The sequence below is a fragment of the Sus scrofa genome, chromosome 6 (assembly GCF_000003025.6).
Source record: "Sus scrofa isolate TJ Tabasco breed Duroc chromosome 6, Sscrofa11.1, whole genome shotgun sequence".
In the NCBI taxonomy this organism is placed as follows: domain Eukaryota; kingdom Metazoa; phylum Chordata; class Mammalia; order Artiodactyla; family Suidae; genus Sus; species Sus scrofa.
Genome location: NC_010448.4, coordinates 28,376,961 through 28,397,394, shown reverse-complemented (window position 1 = coordinate 28,397,394; position 20,434 = coordinate 28,376,961). Strand labels below are relative to the sequence as shown.

Sequence of the window (20,434 nt, the reverse complement as noted above, 5' to 3'; positions counted from 1 at the left end):
CATTCTTTTTTTTTTTTTTTTTTTTTTTTTGTTCCCGGGCCAGGGATAGAACCTTTGCCACAACAGTGACCCAAGCGACTTCAGTGAGAACTCTGAATCCTTAACCTACTGCACCGCAAGAGAACTCCTTTTTTTTTTTTTTAAATACTACTTTCCATTATGGTTCATCCCAGGAGATTGAGTTTAATTAGTCTATCCATTCTAAATGTAGTAGTTTACATCTCCTACCCCCAAACTCCCAGTCTATCCCTTTCCCTCCCCTTTCCCTCTTGGCAATCACAAGTCTGTTCTCTGTGTCTGTGAGTCCGTGTCTGTTTTGTAGATAGGTTCATTTGTGCCATATTTTATATTCCACGTATGAATGATACTGTGTGGTATTTGTCCCTTTCTGACTTCACTTAGTATGATAATCTTTAGTTGCATCCATGTTGCTGCAAATGGCATTATTTTGTTCTTTTTATAGCTGAGTAGCATTCCATTATGTATTTACACACACACACACACCCTGCATCTTCTTAATCTATTCATCTGTCAGTGAACCTTTAGGTTGTTTCCAAGTCTTGGCTGTTGTGGATAGTGCTGCAGTGAACATTGGGGGTTGTGTATCCCGTTGAATAATTGTTTTGTCTGGGTGTATGCCCAGGAGTGGGATTTCTAGATCATATGGTATTCTATTTTTAGTTTTCTGAGGAACCTCCACACTGTTTTCCATAGTGGTTGCATTAACTTACTTACACTGCTCCCAGCACTGTAGGTGTGTTCCTTTTTCTCCACACCTTTCCCAGGATTTATTTGTAGACTTTTTAATGATGGCCAGTCTGACCACTGTGAGGTCATACCTCATTGTGGTTTTTATTTTTTTATTTATTTATTTATTTATTTTTATTTTGGCCACACTCATGACATGCAGAAGTTCCAAGGCCAGGGACTGAACCTGTGTCCACAGCAGTGACAATGCCAGGTCTTTAACCTGCTGAGATATCAGGGAACTCCGACCTCATTGTTTTGATTTGCAGTTTTTAATAATTAGTAATGTTGAGCATCTTTTCCTGTGTCTACTGGCCATCTGTATGTTAATGACCGTGGTCTTTAAGTGACCTCCCATGTGGAACACATTTGGGATAATTTCTTTTTCTTTCTTTTTTTTGGGGTGGGTGGGGGCATGGCGTGCAATGGCTTGATGGGATCTCAGTTCTCAGACCAGAAATTGAATCTGGGGAGTTCCTATTGTGGCGCAGTGGAAATGAATCCGATTAGCAACCATGAGATTGACCCTGGACTACAGCAGTGAAAGTGCTGAGTCCTAGCCACCTAGACCACCAGGGAACTCCCTGGGGGCAATTTCTTTTTTTTTTTTTTTTTTTTTTTTTTTGTCTTTTTTGCTATTTCTTGGGCCGCTCCCGCGGCATATGGAGGTTCCCAGGCTAGGGGTCCAATCCGAGCTGTAGCCACCGGCCTATGCCAGAGCCACAGCAACGCGGGATCCGAGCCGCGTCTGCGACCTACACCACAGCTCACGGCAACGCCGGATCGTTAACCCACTGAGCAAGGCCAGGGACCGAACCCGCAACCTCATGGTTCCTAGTCGGATTCGTTAACCACTGCGCCACGACGGGAACTCCGGCAATTTCTTAATAAACAGGAAGAAGTGTACGAGACTTAGGTTTACAGTCAGTAACCTCAGATTTGTGGAATGTCCTGGGCCTTGCAGATGGGCCTCCTCTACCACTCAGACATCTTTTCAGCTGTCTTCTGCCTAGCAGCTCATGCATACGCCTGTACTTGCCACGGTTATGGGGACAGAAGCCTCCACCAGAAGCTGGTGCGTTCCAGAAAATGATCCTAAGTCCATTTGTTCCTAGAGCGGCATAAATGACATGGTGCAAACTGCCCTGTCACTGTGACAGAGGCAGGCAAAGTCCTTGTGTTTTTGCCTGGGCCCTCTCTACTTTTTTATGCCTCTGACACAGAGGAGGCAGCTGGCTTTTTCCACAGAGGGAGCAGCACTTAAACCTTATGTCTTTTCCAGTCTGTTCAATAGCAATCTGATTTTTTTTTTCTAATTGACTAATTTCAAGTATTGAAATTTAGACTTGCTCAGGATTCAACTAATTGTCAGGAATCTGACTTTTTAAAAAATGTTGGCTTTGATCTGAGCAGAAACTGGCCTTTAGTTATTAATCAGAATGTGTGTGGCATGTTTGGCCTCTTTGTGTAACATGCAGCTGTGATCTCTGTTATACAAGCCCTTGGCCTCAGCTGAATAGATATGTCTACAGTGTCCCTTCCTCTGCCTCTTTGTGAACAAGGGGCTTAGAAAAATAATTTCCTGGAGTTCCCATTGTGGCTCAGTGGTAACAAACCGGACTAGTATCCATGGGGATGTGGGTTCAATCCCTGGCCCTGCTTAGTTGTTTAAGCATCGAGTGTTGCCTTGATCATAGGATGCAGATGTGGCTTGGATCTGACATTGCTGTGGCTGTGGCATAGGCTGGTGGCTACAGCTCTAGTTCGACCCCCCAACCCCCAAATCTCCATATGCTGCAGGTGCGGCCCTAAAAATAAAAGATGGGGAATTCTCTTGTGGCGCAGTGGAAACGAATCCAACTAGTATCCATGAGGATGTGGTTTTGATCCCTGGCCTTGCTCAGTGGGTTGGAGATCTCGCGTTGCCGTGAGCTGTGGTGTCAGTCACAGACACCGTTCTGATCTGGAGTTGCTGCGGTTGTGGTGTAGGCTGGCAGCTATAGCTCCAGTTCGACCCCTAGCCTGGGAACTTCCATATGCTGCAGGTGTGGCCCTAAAAAGCAAAAAAAAAAAAAAAAAAAAAAAGATGGGGCCATGTGGAGCTGGCTTAGTCTGTTCACTTTGTTCATAAGATGGGGCTTTGGACCCTTCTGGGCTGCTTAGAGGTCAGCTGCAGATCACGTGCTCTAACATTGTTAATGTAATTTTGCAAAGTCAAACCCTGCCTGGGCATAGTGGTAGCCCCATAAGGAGAAAGGGCCTGGGGACAGTGGATAACATGTTAGTCTCCACACTGACAAACCAGAAGAGCTGGCATCTAACTGGTACATCTCTTTTTGACAAGAGAAAGGGGCCTGGGTATTCTATGGGTATTGCGCCAGTCTTTATTTTCACTCTGCATGCCAGCTCCTGAGGGTTTTTCTTCCTGCCATATCTGATCATCTCTCTGATTATTCCTTAAGGTGGAAAGTAGGAATCAGGTTACATCTAGATAGGGATTCTCCCTAGAAATGACGGATGCCTCTGGTTTTTCCGGATATGGGGCTGGCTCAATGCCTGGGCGGACCTGGCACAGGACTGATGCAGAGGTAGAGGGGAGACAGTGTCTCAGTAATGATGGTGAGCCTTCCACTCTTCATCTCAGAACTGGGTTTGGAAGATCAGAATCCCCTTTGGTGCTTTCCAGTTTCTGAAGATCACTTTTTTTTTCTGTGTTATAACATTCTCCCAAACTGAAAGTATCATCATTCATAAACGGTTATACCTGAAACTGCTTGCCTGTACTTTGGTGGTGAGGTGCAAGATGGAGAATGGTAGCAGCTAAAGTCTTTCTGCCAGTTACTTCTGGTTTCTGAGAGGCCATTGTTAGAGATGAAGATTGTTTGGACTGTTTGGCTGTATGGTTGGTGGGAGGGGTGTGATGGTAGTAGCCTTAGTCACTAAGTGTCTAGAATTTGAGACTTTGATGTTAACTCCAGATGAGATGTTTGAGGGTTGATTTATTTCCTTGTTACACATGGGTTTAGTGGAGGATAGTGGTTGGCGTGGTTACTGCAACTTCACAGTGGTGTCTCAGCCGGGCATGTAGGGGCGACTAAGAGTTTGCCAGATGGTTCTGGGCGATATTTCTGTAGGCCCTGCAAATGGATCCATAGGTTGTCTGCTCTGATGAGATGACTTCCTGGGAATAGTCAGGATGTGCAAGTTGAAGGAAAAGTCTTGGATACCATGGCAAGGAGCCTGGACTTCTATATGTAAGCAATGAGGGCTGCAGGAGTGTTTTGAGTAGGCCCAAGATGTGATCAGGTTTGCTAGTTCAGGAGTGAACTAGTATAGAGGAGGCCTTCCAAGAGGGGTCAAGGCTGAGCTGGGGCTGCTGGGAGGTAAGAACTGTAAGAGTTCAGGTGTGTCAGGGCACCTTAGGAGGTGGTAGATTATGCTTTAATAAAAACTCCCTTTCCTTGTCCTAAAATATTTAACTGGAAGCATTTCATTAGAAGTGGACAGTTAAATTTATAAATGCCTTGTGAGTGTACATTGAGATAACTCAATATATCTGACTTGAGAAGAATCCTACTGGGTCTTTGGGAGGGGTTCCTTATTTTCATTGCTGTGTATATAGATTATTTTCTATTTGAAAGTTTGGAAAACTTATCAGTGCCATTGGCTGGTGCTCCATCAGGGCCTGTTGGTCTTTTGGGGAGGATATTTTTTGGTATCCTCTACTTCTCTCTTTCTATTTTAAAATACCTCAGCTCCAGGTGGATCCTCTTCTTCATGTCCGTGTTTCCCTCTTCCCACCTCTTCAAACTTGACTTTCTGCAGAACATCCCAGCCTGTGCATTGAGGGCTTCAGAAAGGGTCTGCCGTGGAAGAGGCCAGCAGTGCAGCTGGTCCCAGGTGGCAGGTGGGCAGGGTAGGCCAGAGAAGCCCCTGGAACCAAGTTACTTGGAGAGAAACCAAGGAAGGAAAAGGGGCTGAGGCACAGCGCTGGTCTCACTCCTTCCGCCTTCCTCTCTTATTAGCTTGTTCTAGTAGCAGCTTGTTTCTGTGGCATCAGTTTCAGTATACTCTGCTTTGGACATCTGGTTCTATTAATTTATAGGGAAATGACTATAATTAATATTATCAAAACCTAAAAAATCATCTTCATGATTGATCTTTTAGATTGAGTCCATTTTGCTAGTTATTTAAAGAAAGGACAATTAGTGTTATCAATCTGTTTTCTTACCCTTTTTTTTGGCTACACATGTGGCACATGGAAATTCCTGGGCCAGGGATTGGACATGCGCCATGGCAGTGCCTCTAGCCAATGCAGTGACAATGCTGGATCCTTAACCCACTGTACCACAAGGAAACTCCATGATCTGTTTTCTTACTTATTCTTAAAATACCATAAAATTCACCTCTTTAAAGTATACAATTTACTGGTTTTAATACAGTTACAAAGTTATGCTACCGTCACTACTGTTTTTTTTTTTTTTTTTTTTTTCTTTTTCTTTTTAGGACCTCACCCACAGCATATGGAGGTTCCCAGCCTAGGGGTCAAATCGGAGCTGTTGCTGCCAGCCTACGCCACAACCACAGCAACGCCAGATCTGAGCTGAGTCTGTGACCTACACCACAGCTTACGGCAATGCCGGATCCTTAACCCACTGAGTGAGGCCAGGGATCGAACCCGCGACCTCATGGTTCCTAGTTGGATTCCTAGTTGGATTGCCACGACGGGAACTCCCATCACTACTGTCTAATTCTAGATTATTTTCATTATCCTAAAGAGAAACTCCATACCCATAATCAGGCATCCCCTGACTTTCCTTCCCTCTAGCCCCTGGAAACAGAAACCACCCTGCTTTCTGTCTCCATGGATTTTCCTATGCTGGAGATTTCATATCAGTAGACTCATATACTACGTGGCCTTTTATAACTGGCTTCTTTCAATTATCATAATGTTTTTGAGGTTAGTCTAAGTTGTAGTGTGTATTAGAGCATCATTCTTTTGGCAGAATAATATTCTGTTGCATGGTTATATCACACTTTGCTTATCCACACACAATAGATGGTTATTGGGATTGTTTCCATCCTTTGATTGAGTGCTATTACAAACATTTTGTACAGGTTTTTGTGTAGACATGTGTTTTTATTTCTCCTGAGTGTACCTCTAAGAGTAGAAATGCTGGGTCATATGGTAGCACTGCTTAATCGTTTGAGGAACTGCCAGATTGTTTTCTGTAGTGGCTGCCACATTTTTCATTCCCACTAGCAGTGTAAGAGGGTTATGATTTCTCCATATCTTTGTCAACACTTATCATCTGACTTTCTTTTCTTTTTTTTTTTTTTTTTTTTGTCTTTTTGCCATTTCTTGGGCTGCTCCCTCACAGCATATGGAGTTCCCAGGCCAGGGGTGGAATTGGAGCTATAGCCGCCGGCCTACACTAGAGCCACAGCAACTCGGGATCCGAGCCATGTCTGCAACCTACACCACAGCTCATGGCAACGCCGGATCCTTAACCCACTGAGCAAGGCCAGGGATTGAACCTGCAGCACCAGGGGTTGAACTCGCAACCTCATGGTTACTAGTCAGATTCGTTAACCACTGAGCCACAACAGGAACTCCTCATCTGACTTTTTGATTGTAGCCATCCTAGTGGGTGTGAAGTGATAGCTCATTTGTGATTTTTCATTTCATTTCCCTGATGACTAAGATGTCAAGCCTCTTTTTAAGGGCTGTAGGTGTGGCATATGGAAGTTCCTAGGCTAAGGGTCTAATTGGACCTATAGCTGCTGGTGTACGCCACAGCCACAGCAGCTCCGGATCCAAGTCGCATCTGCAACATGCACCATACCTCATGGCAACACTGGATCCTTAACCCACTGAGTGGGGCCAAGGATCGAACCTGCATCTTCATGGCTACTTGTTGGGTTTATTTCCACTGAGCCACAATGGGAACTCCTCTTTTTTTTTTTTTTTAATTAAAGTATAGTTGATTTACAGTGTTGTGCCAATTGCATCACTTGTTGAAAAGACTATTTTTTCCCCGTTGAATCATCTTGGTGCCTTTGTTGAAAATTAGTTGAGCCAGAGGTGTATGGATTTATTTCCAAATTCTCAGTTCTATTCCATCGATCTATATGTTTTTCCTTGCACTTGTACCATACTGTCTTTTTTTTTTTGGCTGTCCCATAGCATATGGAGTTCCTGGGCCAGGGATCAGATCCAAGCCACAGTTATGACTTATGCCACAGCTCTGGCAATGCTGGGTCCTTCTAACCCACTGTGCCGGACCAGGGATTGAACCTGTGTCCTGGTGCTGCAGAGATACCACCAATTCCATTGCACCACAGTGGGAACTCGTGCGCTGTCTTGATTACTATTGTCTTGAAACAACAGATTTTCCCAAATTTTGAGACTGGGAAATGTGAGTCCTTCAGCTTTTTCTCTCCTTTTCAGAATCTGGCTGTTCTGAGTCTCTTGCAATTCCATATGAATTTTAGGATCAGCCTGTCAATTCCTAAACAAGTCAGCTAAGATTTTGATAAGATTGCACTGAATCTATATATCAGTTTGCCATCTTAACAATGTTATATCTTTTGATCCATGAACATGACGTGTTTTTCCATTTGTTTAGATCTTTCATATTTTTCTTTCTTTCTTTTTTTTCCTTCTGTCTTTTTAGGGCTGCACCTGAGGCATATGGAAGTTCCCAGGCTAGGGGTCGAATTGGAGCTGTAACTGCTGGCCTACACCACAGCCACAGCAATGCCAGATCCCAGCCACATCTGCGGCGTACACTGCAGCTCATGGCAATGCCAGATCCTTAACCCACTGAGCAAGGCCAGGGATCAAACCTGCATCCTCATAGATACTAGTCAGATTAGTTACCACTGAGCCACAATGGGAACTCCCTAGATCTTTAATTTCTTCCAACAGTATTTTGTAATTTTCGGAGTGTAAGTTTTGCATTTTTTTGGTCAAATTTATTCCTAAGTATTTTATTCTTTTTGATGCTACTGTGAATGTAATTGTTTTCTTAATTTCATTTTTATGTTGTTTATTGCAAGTGTATAAAATGGAATTGAGGGAGTTCCCATTGTGGTACAGTGAAAACGAATCTGACTAGGAACTGTGAGGTTGCAGGTTCAATCCCTGGCCTTGCTCAGTGGGTTAAGGATCTGGCGTTGCTGTGAACTGTGGTGTAGGTCACAGACATGGCTTGGATCCTGCGTTGGCTGTGGCTGTGGCATAGGCTGGCTGTAGCTCTGATTGGACACCCAGCCTGGGAACCTCCATATGCCGCAGGTGCAGCCCTAAAAAGCAAAAATTAATAAATAAGTAAATAAAAGGTATTTGAGGAGTTCCTGTTACAGCTTAGCAGTTTAAGAACCCAACTAGTATTCACGAAGATGTGGGTTCAATCCCTGGCCTCACTCAATGGGTTAAGGATCCAGCGTTTTGAGGTGAGCAGTGGTATAGGTCGCAGATGCAGCTCAGATCTGGCATTGCTTGGCTGTGGCATAGGCTGGCAGCTGCAGCTCCAATTTGACCCCCAAGCCTGGGAACCTCCATATGCCACTGGTGCGGCCCTAGAAAGACTCCCCCACTCCCAAAAAAGTATTTGACTTTTGTACATTGATTTTGTATTATACTCTTTTTTTTTTGGCCACACCTACAGCATGTGAAAATCCCTGCATCAGGGGTTGAACTTGAACTGCAGCTGTGACCTACGCCACAGATGTAGCAATGTTCTATCCTTAATCTGTTGTGCCACAAGGGAACTTCCTCTTAGTGTATGTTACTGAATTCAGTTTGATAGTATTTTATTGAGGATTTTTGCTTCTACTTTTATTTTCTTTGTCCTTCTTTTCAAGTACTACTTTATCTACTTCTGATAAATTTTAGTTTTAGTTTTTTGTTTTAAAGTATTTATTTCATTCTTTATCCTTCATTTTCTTCCTGACCCAGGTTTTATTTAAGAGAATAGAATACCTTCTAATTTTCAAATGATTAGGTACTATTTAATTATATGTTTAATTGGCTGAGCCTGACTTTATTCCATCATGGTCATGAATATGATGTAGTCTCCCTTTTTAAAAATTTTGTGTTGATTTATACTCCAGCGCATCAAGTTTTATGAAATACGTAGGTACATAATTTGTGATCTATCATAGAGTTTTGTATACATCTGCTTTTTTCGCGTTCATTTGTGTATCTGTAGATTTTATAGATTTGTTGCTAGAAGGTAAAAAGAATTTTGAAAATGATGTCACCCGGGGACTTGAGCCTAACCAAGGACTTTGGGTTGGAGAGTTTGAGCAGCTTTGGGACTGATGGCTAGGACTGGGTTGGCGAGATAATGAGTTATCTCAATAATGTTACCAGGAGCCATTGACAAGTTTAAGTGGGGGTATGATCTGCCCAGGTCTGAGGGCCAGGGGCAGGTGCAAGGAAGCCAGTTAGGAGACTCTCACTGGCCCAGAAAATTATAGCATTAGTATCTTGGACTAGAGAGATGGGGAAGAAAGGGCAATATTGAGGCCTGTGGGAGGTAATTCAGCTGGACTTGGGGTTTTCAGAGTAGTGGTTGCAAGCTACTGGTATTGCGCTTCCAGCATTTTACTGATAATTGGTTTGAAGAAAGCTTTTATTAATAAAATGGCCCTGTGGTGGCCATTTTAGATACCAAGTCTCAATGTCATTTGGAGCAAGTGGGAGACATGAGTTGAGCAGCTCTAGTCTGAGTTAGTCCAAGAAGAGGTAACTTAGGAAGTCCAGCCCCAGCTTTCCCAGCTGCTGTTGTCAAGAAGTACCTGGCCTTGGGGTTTCAGGTCTGCCTTTACTGAGTCCTTGGAAGAGAAGCTTATGAAGAAAGAGGATCTAAAGTATCATACCGAAGCCACTGTTCTTATGGTTTCTGATCTGTTTGAGTGAAACCAGTAAGAACAGATGATGGCCTGGCCTGAGAGAGAGCTCCACCTTTTTCCCTCTCAAGTAACTGCTTCTTGACTACAGGAAATAATTCTTCCCTCTCTGCCCTTTTCTCCTCTATTGTGGGTGGCTGCTTGTTTCTCTGGTTTCTTTTGGGTCTTGTTCTTGATTAGAACTTAAAGTGGAGTTCCCGTCGTGGCGCAGTGGTTAACGAATCCGACTAGGAACCATGAGGTTGCGGGTTTGGTCCCTGCCCTTGCTCAGTGGGTTAACGATCCGGCATTGCCGTGAGCTGTGGTGTAGGTTGCAGACGCGGCTCGGATCCCGCGTTGCTGTGGCTCTGGCATAGGCCAGTGGCTACAGCTCCGATTCGACCCCTAGCCTGGGAACCTCCATATGCCGCGGGAGCGGCCCAAAGAAATAACAAAAAGACAAAAAAAAAAAAAAAAAAAGAACTTAAAGTAGCTAGGTGAAGTGGATAGGGAGTCAGTGGAGGCAGTTCTCATCTTCCTGTACTGGGGCCTATGAATGGTTGACTGTTTTGCTAGACCCTGAAAGTGCAGTTAAGGGCGGCCCCTGAAGGGCCCTCCAGGCAAGAGTATGTAACTCACTCCTCTGTCTCCACTCTGTCTTTGAGCAGATCATGCCTCCAGAAACCTCAATGTTTTACTTAAGGTCCAATAGACAAAGAACCTGCTTGCCCCCAAATGAGGTTATCTTCCTGCAAAAACCAGATCCTCATGTGTTGCCTGTCTCTGCTGACAGTCACTGTCCACCTAAGTAGGACTCCTTAGAATAAGCATCTTGCCCTCTTTCTCCCTCATCCTATGGTTCTGCTACTTCTTAAGTGTCTCTCTATTTTGGCCACCTTCTCTATCCCTACTCCATTAGAGCTCCAGCCTCTACACTTTGTCCATTGGGCTATTTTCAGGGCCTCCTGAGTAATCTCTACCTCAGGCCTCTGCCTTCCATTCCCTGTGTATATCCTGCCCCTGGCCTGCTTTGGACCTCTGACCCCTCTGTCCATAGGACATAGGTGCTGTGGGCCCCACTCAGCCTCCTCTGCAACCTCTGCCCTCCCCACATGCTGCACACCAGCACATCTGTGTGGGGCCCCAAATATCCTGCAGACATTTCCTGCTTTGCCCCTTGGCAGATGACCTTCTTGCCCCAGGGGTGTCCTTCTTACTTGTGACCCTTTGTGCAGTGTGGCCTGACCCCTTCAGTGCCGATCACATCTCTGATGACACTTGCCATCCTGCCCCATGTGATTCCTTCACATTTATCCAGCCATATCCTCCCTGGATTGTGAACTCCTTGGGACTGGACCACATTTTTTTTATCCCTTGGGCTATGGGAGCTGGCCATTCCTGCATTTTCCCTTGCCTTGCCTCAGTGCAGTGGCTTCAATAAGCCAAGTGTGGTTCTGGAGCCAGTTTTGAGTCAGGTCCCCCTGGCCTCCAGACTGCCTTGGGCTAGAAGCCTTCATTTGGAGCTCAGTCTCCCTGTACTGCCCTGTTGTGGCACTGATTGTGCTCAGGGCCTCTGCCACTAGCTTCTATCTGAAGGAGGAGTGACTGTCTCCCTTTTTCTGTGTGTCAAGGCTCAGTGTTTTTGAACCAACGACTGCTCACTTTTGCTTGTGTAGGGAAACAGACTTCTAGGGCTGAGATTGGCTTGTAGTTCAATGGTCAAGAACATGGACTCTGGAGCTACATTGTTTGCATTTGCATCCTGGCAGCTGTGTTACCTGGATACTTAACTGCTCTGTGTCATCTCAGTTTCCCCATCTGTATTACATGGATGTAATACTAGTACTTAGCGCATATATGGGATGGCCATGGGGATTAAGGGAGTGCTTAGAATAGTACCTACTACAAAAAAAGGGGTACACAGATGTTAGCTTTTATTGTTACTGAGAAAGGTTTTTTATGCCTACCTGAAGAAGGAAGTACCTATACATTTAAAGTTCTTTTATGAGTATTTGTATATCATGGTGGAGTTAGATGTATTCTAAACTACATTTTCTCCAGTGCTGTGTTTTCTGTGTATGAGTAGACATGTTTGGTTTATTCATTAGCTGGAGTCTTGAGGATGAAGATGGCACAGCAACCAAAGTCAGGATGTTGATGTTTCCAGTGTTTTCTTACAGGTTTTCCTGAACTAGGTCAGCAAAGACATCTTTGCCTCCAGTGCTGTTAGGAGTAGAGGGGAAAGCTACCCTGGGGTCTCACTTGGCATGGGGAGCAGGTGGTAACAGAGAGCACCTCTCGTATGAGGCTCTGGTGCCCAGTCTTTCACTGGAACACGCAGACACGTCGTAGCTTGCATAGTCAGGTTTCTGTTGGAAGATGTGGAGGTTTTATTTTGTTTTGGCTGTGGCATGCAGAAGTTCCCAGGCCAGGAATCAAACCCACACTACAGCAGTGAACCAAGCTGCTGCAATGACAAGGCTGGAACCCTATTCCCCACTGTGCCAAGATGTGAAAGTCCCCTCCATCTCTCTCTTTTTTTGGCTACACTACAGCGTATGGAGTTTCTGGGCCAGAGATTAGATCTGAGCCCCAGTTGTGACCTATGCTGCGGCCTCGGCAATGCCATATCCTTAACCCACTGTGTTGGGCTGGGGATTGAACCTGTGTCCTTGTGTTGCAGGAACGCCACTGATCCCATTGTACCACAGCAGGGAATTCCTGAAAGCTTTGATGTTTATCTTTTGTAAGGTGTTTTTGGCCTTCTTAAATGTGAAACAAGGAACAGGTGTGGCCCAAAATAAGACGGTCAGAACTCTTAAATGGCTTTGAAGCCGGGCAGGATGATGTGCAGACAAGTGAATGTACCTGTGGCCCCACCCTCCCATTGTTGAATTGGCAGCAAACAACATGAATTGGAGAAGCAGGAAGAAAGTCAGGGGTGTGATAGAGTGGGATTTGGCTTCTCCCAAACTTGTTTGCTCTGAAGGGGGAGAGAGTAGATCTTCCTTCCTTCTGTGTCTTGTACCTGAGACAGGGCAGGGAGACTCAGGCAGTGTTGATAGGAGGCCCATCTGCATCAGAGCTGAACAGCTGATAATATCCTCCTTGCCATTTCTGTGGAGGACGCAGCTGTTTTCTTGGGGTAGCATCTGTTACTTTAATTACTACAATCCCTCAAAGGAGAACCTAGGCCCATTGAGGCATCCTTGCCTTGAACTGTTGGAAAAGAAGCAGCTGGAAGAACCATGGCTGGGGATTGGGGGATAGGGCATATCTTCTGAAGCAGATGGCACCTGGCAACCAGCCTCAGTGGGGGTGAGAGGGGAGGGTGTAGTGGTAGGGGAGGGAGGGGTGACCAGGGGGCTGTTTGCCTTCCTTCCATAGGATGGTCATATTCTAGTATCTTTTTCTCTCTAGAGGTTACCTTACTAACAGAGTGGGCTATTAGGAGCACGCCCCTGGGCGTGTTTGTGTCCTGATCTCTGTGGCTGGGCCCTGCTTCTACCGAGTGGGACACCCTCTGCAAACAGCTGATAGTTCATATCTGCATGTGCCACAGGAAAGGAACAGCAGATAGCAGAGATCAGGGCAGAACCCTGAGGATTTATGTCTGATTCTTGAGGGCAGAGACCAGGCCATGTCAGAGACCAGGACCTGTCAGTGTGGCAATAAATAACAGTTTTGGAGATTCTTCTTGTGTATCCTCCTAAGGACATGCAGAACAGGGTGTCTGCTTAAAGCAAATACCAGTAGCAGGTGGCTATGTGCAGTGGATGTCTTAGAGATTACTGGCACGTGGGTGGGTTTCCAGTAGTTGGGAAATGCTGTTTGTCTGTACCCACCAAACAAGGACTGCTTCTCCCCCCATTCCATTTGGGCTGGGACCCTTGTTACCTACAACTGATGAGCCCCCTCCATATTTACCATTAACCACCACTTCTCTTTGGAGTGTCTTTCACCTCAGGATCTACAGTGCTTCCCAAGAGTCTGCCATGGGGCTGCTCAGCCCGTCCCTGGGGAAGCCATGCTTCTCTCCAGCTGGGTGTGTTGAATCATCAGGCTACCACTGGGCATCTGGGTGTACCTCTTCCTAATCCTGGCAGTGCTCCTGGGAACAGGCCTCAGCAACCTTGGTTTGATTGTAGGCACTGTACGAACCTCCCAAGCATGTGCCGTAGTGGCACTCTAAGCCTGGGAAAGGGAAGAAGCTGACTAGTGATAGCCACAGTTCAGGGCTATAGGGTGCCTAGAGGCAGCCCTGCCTGGAAAAGGGGGCAGCAGGGAGATTCTCTGAAGCCCCTGGATAGCTGCCCAGGACCAGGGCTGTCAGATTGGGGTTTTCATGCTTGGTGCTGCCCTTTACTACCTTTTTCATTCTGTTCTTTCTCTGAAATGTCCTTGGGAAGCAGACAGATAGAAACCCAGAGGCCTTGTAGCTCTGGCAACAGGTTCTACTGAAGAGTCCAAACAAGATAATTTGTTTTTTGTTTTTTGTTTTTGTCTTTTTGCCATTTCTTGGGCCGCTCCCACGACATATGGAGGTTCCCAGGCTAGGGGTCGAATCAGAGCCATAGCCGCTGGCCTACGCCAGAGCCATAGCAACACGGGATCCGAGCCGCGTCTGCGACCTGCACCACAGCTCACGGCAACTCCGGATCCTTAACCTACCGAGCAAGGTCAGGGACCTAACCCGCAACCTCATGGTTCCTAGTCGGATTCGTTAACCACTGCGCCACGACGGGAACTCCTAATATGGTATTTTTTTTCAGGGCTGCACCCGTGGCATAATGAAGTTCTCAGACTAGGGGTCTAATCAGAGCTAAATCCGAGCCACATCTATGACCTACACCACAGCTCACAGCAATGCCAGATCCTTAACCCATTGATCAAGGCCAGGGATCGAAACCTGGATCCTCATGCATACTAGTTGGATTCGTTACCTCTGAGCCACCATGGGAACTCCCCTTACAGGATAGTTTGGCGTTTGGGCCCAAAGACCAGGTACCTGGTCAGAACTCCGGGTGGTGGAGCTCCTGCTGTGGTGCAACAGGATTGGAGGCATTTCTGCAGCACTGGGATGCAGGTTCAATCCCTCACCTGGCACGGTGTAGGTTAAGTAAGGATCCCATGTTGCCACAGTGTGGCATAGGTCACAGCTATGGTTCAGATCTGATCCCTGGCCCAGAAACTCCATATGCTGAGGAGTGGTTAAAAACAGAGGAAAAAAAAAAAACACCTGAATCCAACAACTCCTGATGGGTCACTTGGAGGTTAATGGTGTTGGTGCCACAGGACCTACTATGAAGCTTGTTTTGTGTAAAGGGCCCTCTGCTTCCCTGCTGCTCTTTCCTGGACCAGTAGGGCCCTGGGCCCTATGGCCGGCCAGTCGAGCCTGTGATCCTTTTCCATGGGCCTCTCTTCCCTCACCTACAGGGAACCCTGTATTACCACCACGTATCAGGACTAAAAAAAAAATCATAATCCTAGCCAAAGGCAATAATCAATTAATCTGCTAGTTAATATACTCTACCAGTCATCTTTATGAAATAGTTTATAGAAATTTTATAATTCTCATACATTCTATAAATATAATCTTTGCATCTTGTTTTCTTCCCACTTAACAACAATAGGTATTAAAAGGTAATAATTTGGAAATTGTCTCAGGTGGGGAAAGATGTTACAATTTAAATAATCTAGTGGACAGTAATCTCATGAAGAGCCCCCAATTTTTCTCCTCTCATTGAGTAGCAACAAAGATTCTTATCAGAATGATTGAGAATCAGCAAACTGACTCAGGCCTCTATTTTTCCTCTAGTTAAAGAATGTAGCCCCATCTAGCAACAATATTGTGGGGAACAAAAGAAAAAAAAAAAAAACCAACAACAACAAAAAAAAACCAACTATGTAAATTTGCAGTAGGGGCATTTCCTCAGACTACCAAAGCCTGTTCATTTACCAGATCCATGCTTCCATCTTAAAATGGATCGCTCTCTGATGCAATGACAGAATTTTTCTAAGTGACTAAGCTATAAACACCATTTTGGTCAGCAGCGTTTTGAAGTGAGGCAAATAAGATAACAAATAGGTTTTTATTCCTGGGCTTGGGGATTTCTTGTCTGCAGTCTCCTGTTTTCTTCCAAATACCAGGTCTCAGCTCTCTGTAGCACAGAGGTAAAAATTCTGGATTTAAGAGTGTGCTTTTCAGGACAATTAAGTTAAAATTAACTTAACGTCCTTTGAGATAAGAGGTTTCATGGATAGCAAAGGAGCCACTTTTGAAACCTGAGTTTGTTGGTCTCTGAAAACAGAGATTATCAAGTATCCTCTGCTGTGGCTGGAGACCGCGGCCACATGTGAATGTAGCTGAGTCGGGGCCAGTTACTGCTCAACCCCCCGTTGCCTCCCAGTGCTGGGCTGAGGGAAATCTATAACTTGGGGTCCTGGAAATACTGGAATACCATGCTGGGCCTTCTTTTGGGAGACGTTTTATGCATGCCCATTTCTCAGGATCTGGCAGTGGGTATGGAAAGTTACAGGCTCCTACATTACCAAGGGTCACCCATCCACTGACTGCCCAGAAGTTTGAAAGGAGCTCAGTGGAAATGAGGACAAGCCAAACCCAACTCCTGAGGAGAGATACCAAGGCTAGGAGCTGAGCTTGTACCTCATTTTAGTGAGTCAGTGTCACCCTTTTCCTTAGCTTGATTCCTCATGGATGACAGACCCAGCCTGTCCTCTGAGAGCCTGAGGTGTTGGCAGGTAGCCCTGCCAAATGTGCCAAATGGCACTTGACCCATGTCCTAGATAGACAGAGCCAAACTCATCCTGGGTGTCCCTGGGCCTCTCCTGGTGACCAGGTATCTGTCTCTACCAGAGTAGGGGAAGGGTATAACCTGTAGAAGGCCCCCTTTTAGGCAGGTACTTGCTGTACAGTCCCTTACTGATGGCTTCCAGCTGACACTTGGCTCTGTCTCATTGGAGGGCTTGGATCTTGCTATATGGACAGGCTACACCTAGTGTCATAGCTCCAGTGACAGTCTTTTTCTCCTGCCCCCTTTACCTTGGCTTTTTTGTTGAACTCCCATAAAGAGGGAGACCCCCTTCATAAAGAGAAGACCTTCAGGGCAACCCTGGTCCCTTTGGCCCAGAGGGATCACCTCAAGGTTAAGTTAATCCTGTTCCTTGGTTCCAGGGTCCTAAGAACTTAGGGAGTACTATGATGGGGCTTCTCTGATGCCACCCCGCAGAGTTTGCTGAATGAGAAAATCTCTTTTGCTTTCCCGTTATCCATTGTTGAGCTGCTTAGGCAGTGAGTCCTATCAGATTTTTTAAATTTGTTTGAGTTTATGGGAAAAACATTGTCTGATGGATTTCCAGAGAGGGATGGCTCTGGGTGACCATCCATGAGAATCAATCCTGCCATGAGGCCTCCCATGTTGTAGGTACTCTCTCCACAGCAACACCAGGTTTAGGACACATTCTGGTCAAACCAGCCCAACACCTTCCCTCCACAGCCAGTCCCACAAGTGACATGGTTGTTGAGCTCTGCCAAGTACTCCAAGGGCCAGGTGACCTCCCCAGGAAACTTGGAACAAGCAAGCGTAGAGCAGGCCTGGGCCGCCCTCGGTGGGCTGTCAGTTAGGAGAGCCAGCTCCACCCCTGCTTACTCCCTCGGGGCAGAAGGGAGCAGGAAGTCTGAAGTGCCCAGGCTTACCCACGGGGTTGGTGTTAGAGACAGGGCAGGAAAACTGGCCACTGAGTGCCGCCTGTGGGCTGGTGTTCCGTGTCCCAGTCTCATTGACTCTTCCTACCAAATCCGAAAGAGTTCAGCCAAGGAACCTCAGAGAGGGCTAAGAAGTGACAGAATTGGGATTCAAACCTAACTCTTGGAGTTCCCGTCGTGGCGCAGTGGTTAACGAATCCGACTAGGAACCATGAGGTTGTGGGTTCGATCCCTGCCCTTGCTCAGTGGGTTAAGGATCCGGAGTTGCCGTGAGCTGTGGTGTAGGTTGCAGACGCGGCTCGGATCCCGCGTTGCTGTGGCTCTGGCATAGGCTGGCAACTACAGCTCCGATTCGACCCCTAGCCTGGGAACCTCCATATGCTGCGGGAGCGGCCCAAGAAATAGCAACAACAACAACAACAACAACAACAACAAAGACAAAAGACCAAACCTAACTCTTTCTTTTTTCTTTTTTGTTGCCCCTTGGGGCCGCATCCGCAACATATGGAGGTTCCCAGGCTAGGGGTCCAGTCGGAGCTATAGCTCCCAGCCTACACCACAGCCATAGCAATGCAGGATGTGTGCCTCGTCTGTGACCACAGCTCATGGCAATGCCAGATCCTTAACCCAGATCCTTAAGCCACAGCAGGAACTCCAAACCCAAATCTTTCTGATCCCAAAGTCCAGTGATGATCGGGACCCATTTGCTGGGGAAAAATGGCTGATTTGGTGGCATGAGGGCCAGTGCTCAGGCTAGTTTGTGAGCTTGGGCGGGACTGTGTGCTCATCAGCTATGGGCCGGGACTAGAACCTAGTAGGCAGGGACAGCACCAGCCCCCTTCCGGGGTTCTGTGCTAATGTGCTCATGATAAAGAAATCATTCCACTCAGCAGTAGGAGTAATCTCCATTCTTAGTTCCCCTGGGACTGAGGCCCTTGGCATATCCTGGCAGATGGGAGTGGCATGGTGGTGGTGGTGGGGCCCTTGAGCAATCGTGCTGGAGTCCTTGGCACCCCCATAGGGAGTCTCCCACCTCTAGGACACTAACCAGGAATGGCATCTGGGAGTGCCAAGATGATGAGCCATTTCTTCAGCCACTCCCGAACTTCTGTGATTGGGAGTTCCCCTCTGAGTGATGATAGAAGGGGAGGTGGGTGGTGCAAGAGCATCTGACTGGTCACTTGGGGCCTCCTGCCTCCTGGCCTGAATGTGGTGTGGCTTCTCCTTGCATCACTGGCATCTGATACATGTCTGACGTGGTAGGGATAGGCTTTTCTGTCTGGGCTCCAGGCTGGCTACCCAATCCATTCTCTCTGGGAGTGACAGGGCTTATTCTCTTTGGAGAGGGAAGAATGGTTAGTTGGGTAGCACTCTATCAGAATGTCGCACCAGCCTTCCTTTGACCGAGACCCGCCTGGACCTAACTCTTTACAGGGCTGGATGCCTGTGCAGGGCAGCTGTGCCCTCTCTTTTTCTTTTTTCTTTTTTTATTACTCAAATGAATTTATCACATCTGTAGTTGTGTAATGATCATAATAATCTGATTTCACAGGATTTCCATCCCACAGCCCAAGCACATCCCCCCACCCCCCAAACTGTCTCCTCTGGAGACCATAAATTTTTCAATGTCTGGGAGTCAGCATCTGTTCTGCAAAGAAGTTCAGTCTGTCCTTTTTTCAGATTCCACATGTCGATGAAAGCATTTGATGTTGGTGTCTCATTGTATGGCTGACTTCACTTAGCATGATAGTTTCTAGGTCCATCCACATTGCTAAAAATGCTGGTATTTTGTTCTTTTTAAAGGCTAATATTCTATTGTGTATATGTACCACATCTTCTTGGTCCACTCCTCTGTCAACCCCCTCTTTTTCTTCTGGCCCTCACATCACAGTGTCATCTGAGATAGCTGGCCCTGGCCCACAGGTGAGGGTGATAATTCTCATTCCTGGGCACATGACCCCAGCCTTACCCCAGGCCCGTCCAGAGAGAAGTGCTCCTTCTACCAGGGCTCATGCTTAGAAAGTTGCTGACTTTGGCTCCAGGGCAGGAATAGGGGGTTGAAGAAGGTCCTGTTTTGCTAATTTTTTTCTTTTCTCTTTCTTAGGGTACACCTGTGGTATATGGAAATTCCTAGGCTAGGTATGAGTTGGAGCTGTAGCTGCTGGCCTACACCACAGCCACAGCAATGCCAGATCTGAGCCATATCTGTGACCTGTGCTGCAGCTTGTTACAGCACCAGAACCTTAACCCACTGAGCTAGGCCAGGGACTAACGGGCATCCTCTTGGATACTAGCTGGATTCTTAACCTGCTGAGGCACAGTGGAAACTCCCTGAAGATCCTGTTTTGAAGCACAGGATGGTAGAGCTGGAGAGGAGACTTATCCAGGCAGAGGTATGGGAGAGACCATAGCTACTATACCCTCTTAATGAGAAGGAGGACTTAGAACCATGGGTTCTTCTAGAGCTGGCAGGGATATTTGCATTAACTGTCCTGTATCATAGATGAGGAGACTGAGACTTGGAGAAGCAAAATGACTTTCCCACGGGTAGAGCCAGGTCTGTAGCATTTTTCTGGGACCCCAAAGTGGCTTCACAAATGGTGTATAAATGGGGGCATGATGCGGGCATATCGCTTTGCTTTGCTTTTCTTAAAAAGAAAAATCACAACAACAAAACTCACTGTCAAGCCCAGGATTGCCCGTGGGAGCTGTATCAGTGTGGTGTGACTCCAGTGTCTTATACTTTAGGCTTCCTGCCAGCCCTTGACTACATTTCCCTTTTCAACATTTTTTTTTTTTTTTCGGTCTTTTTAGGGCCGCACCTGCGGCATCCAGAGTTTCCCAGACTATAGGTCGAATCAGAGCTGTAGCCTCGGGCCTACACCATAGCCACAGCAACACCAGATCCTTAACCTACTAAGCAAGGCCAAGGATCGAACCTGTGTCCTCACAGATAGTAGTCAGATTTGTGTCAGCTGAGCTGCGACGGGAACTCCATTGTATGAGGGTAACACATAGGAAAGTCCTTCAGTGACTTCAGTTTAAGTTTTTTTGTCCCTGTTA

General features: G+C 46.4%; 1 protein-coding gene across 1 annotated transcript in view; it reads left to right on the top strand.

The window, feature by feature from the left end:
• RANBP10 (RAN binding protein 10) overlaps positions 1-20,434 on the top strand; it is a 76,383-nt gene that overhangs the window by 30,989 nt on the left and 24,960 nt on the right. The gene's annotated exons all lie outside the window — the stretch shown is intronic.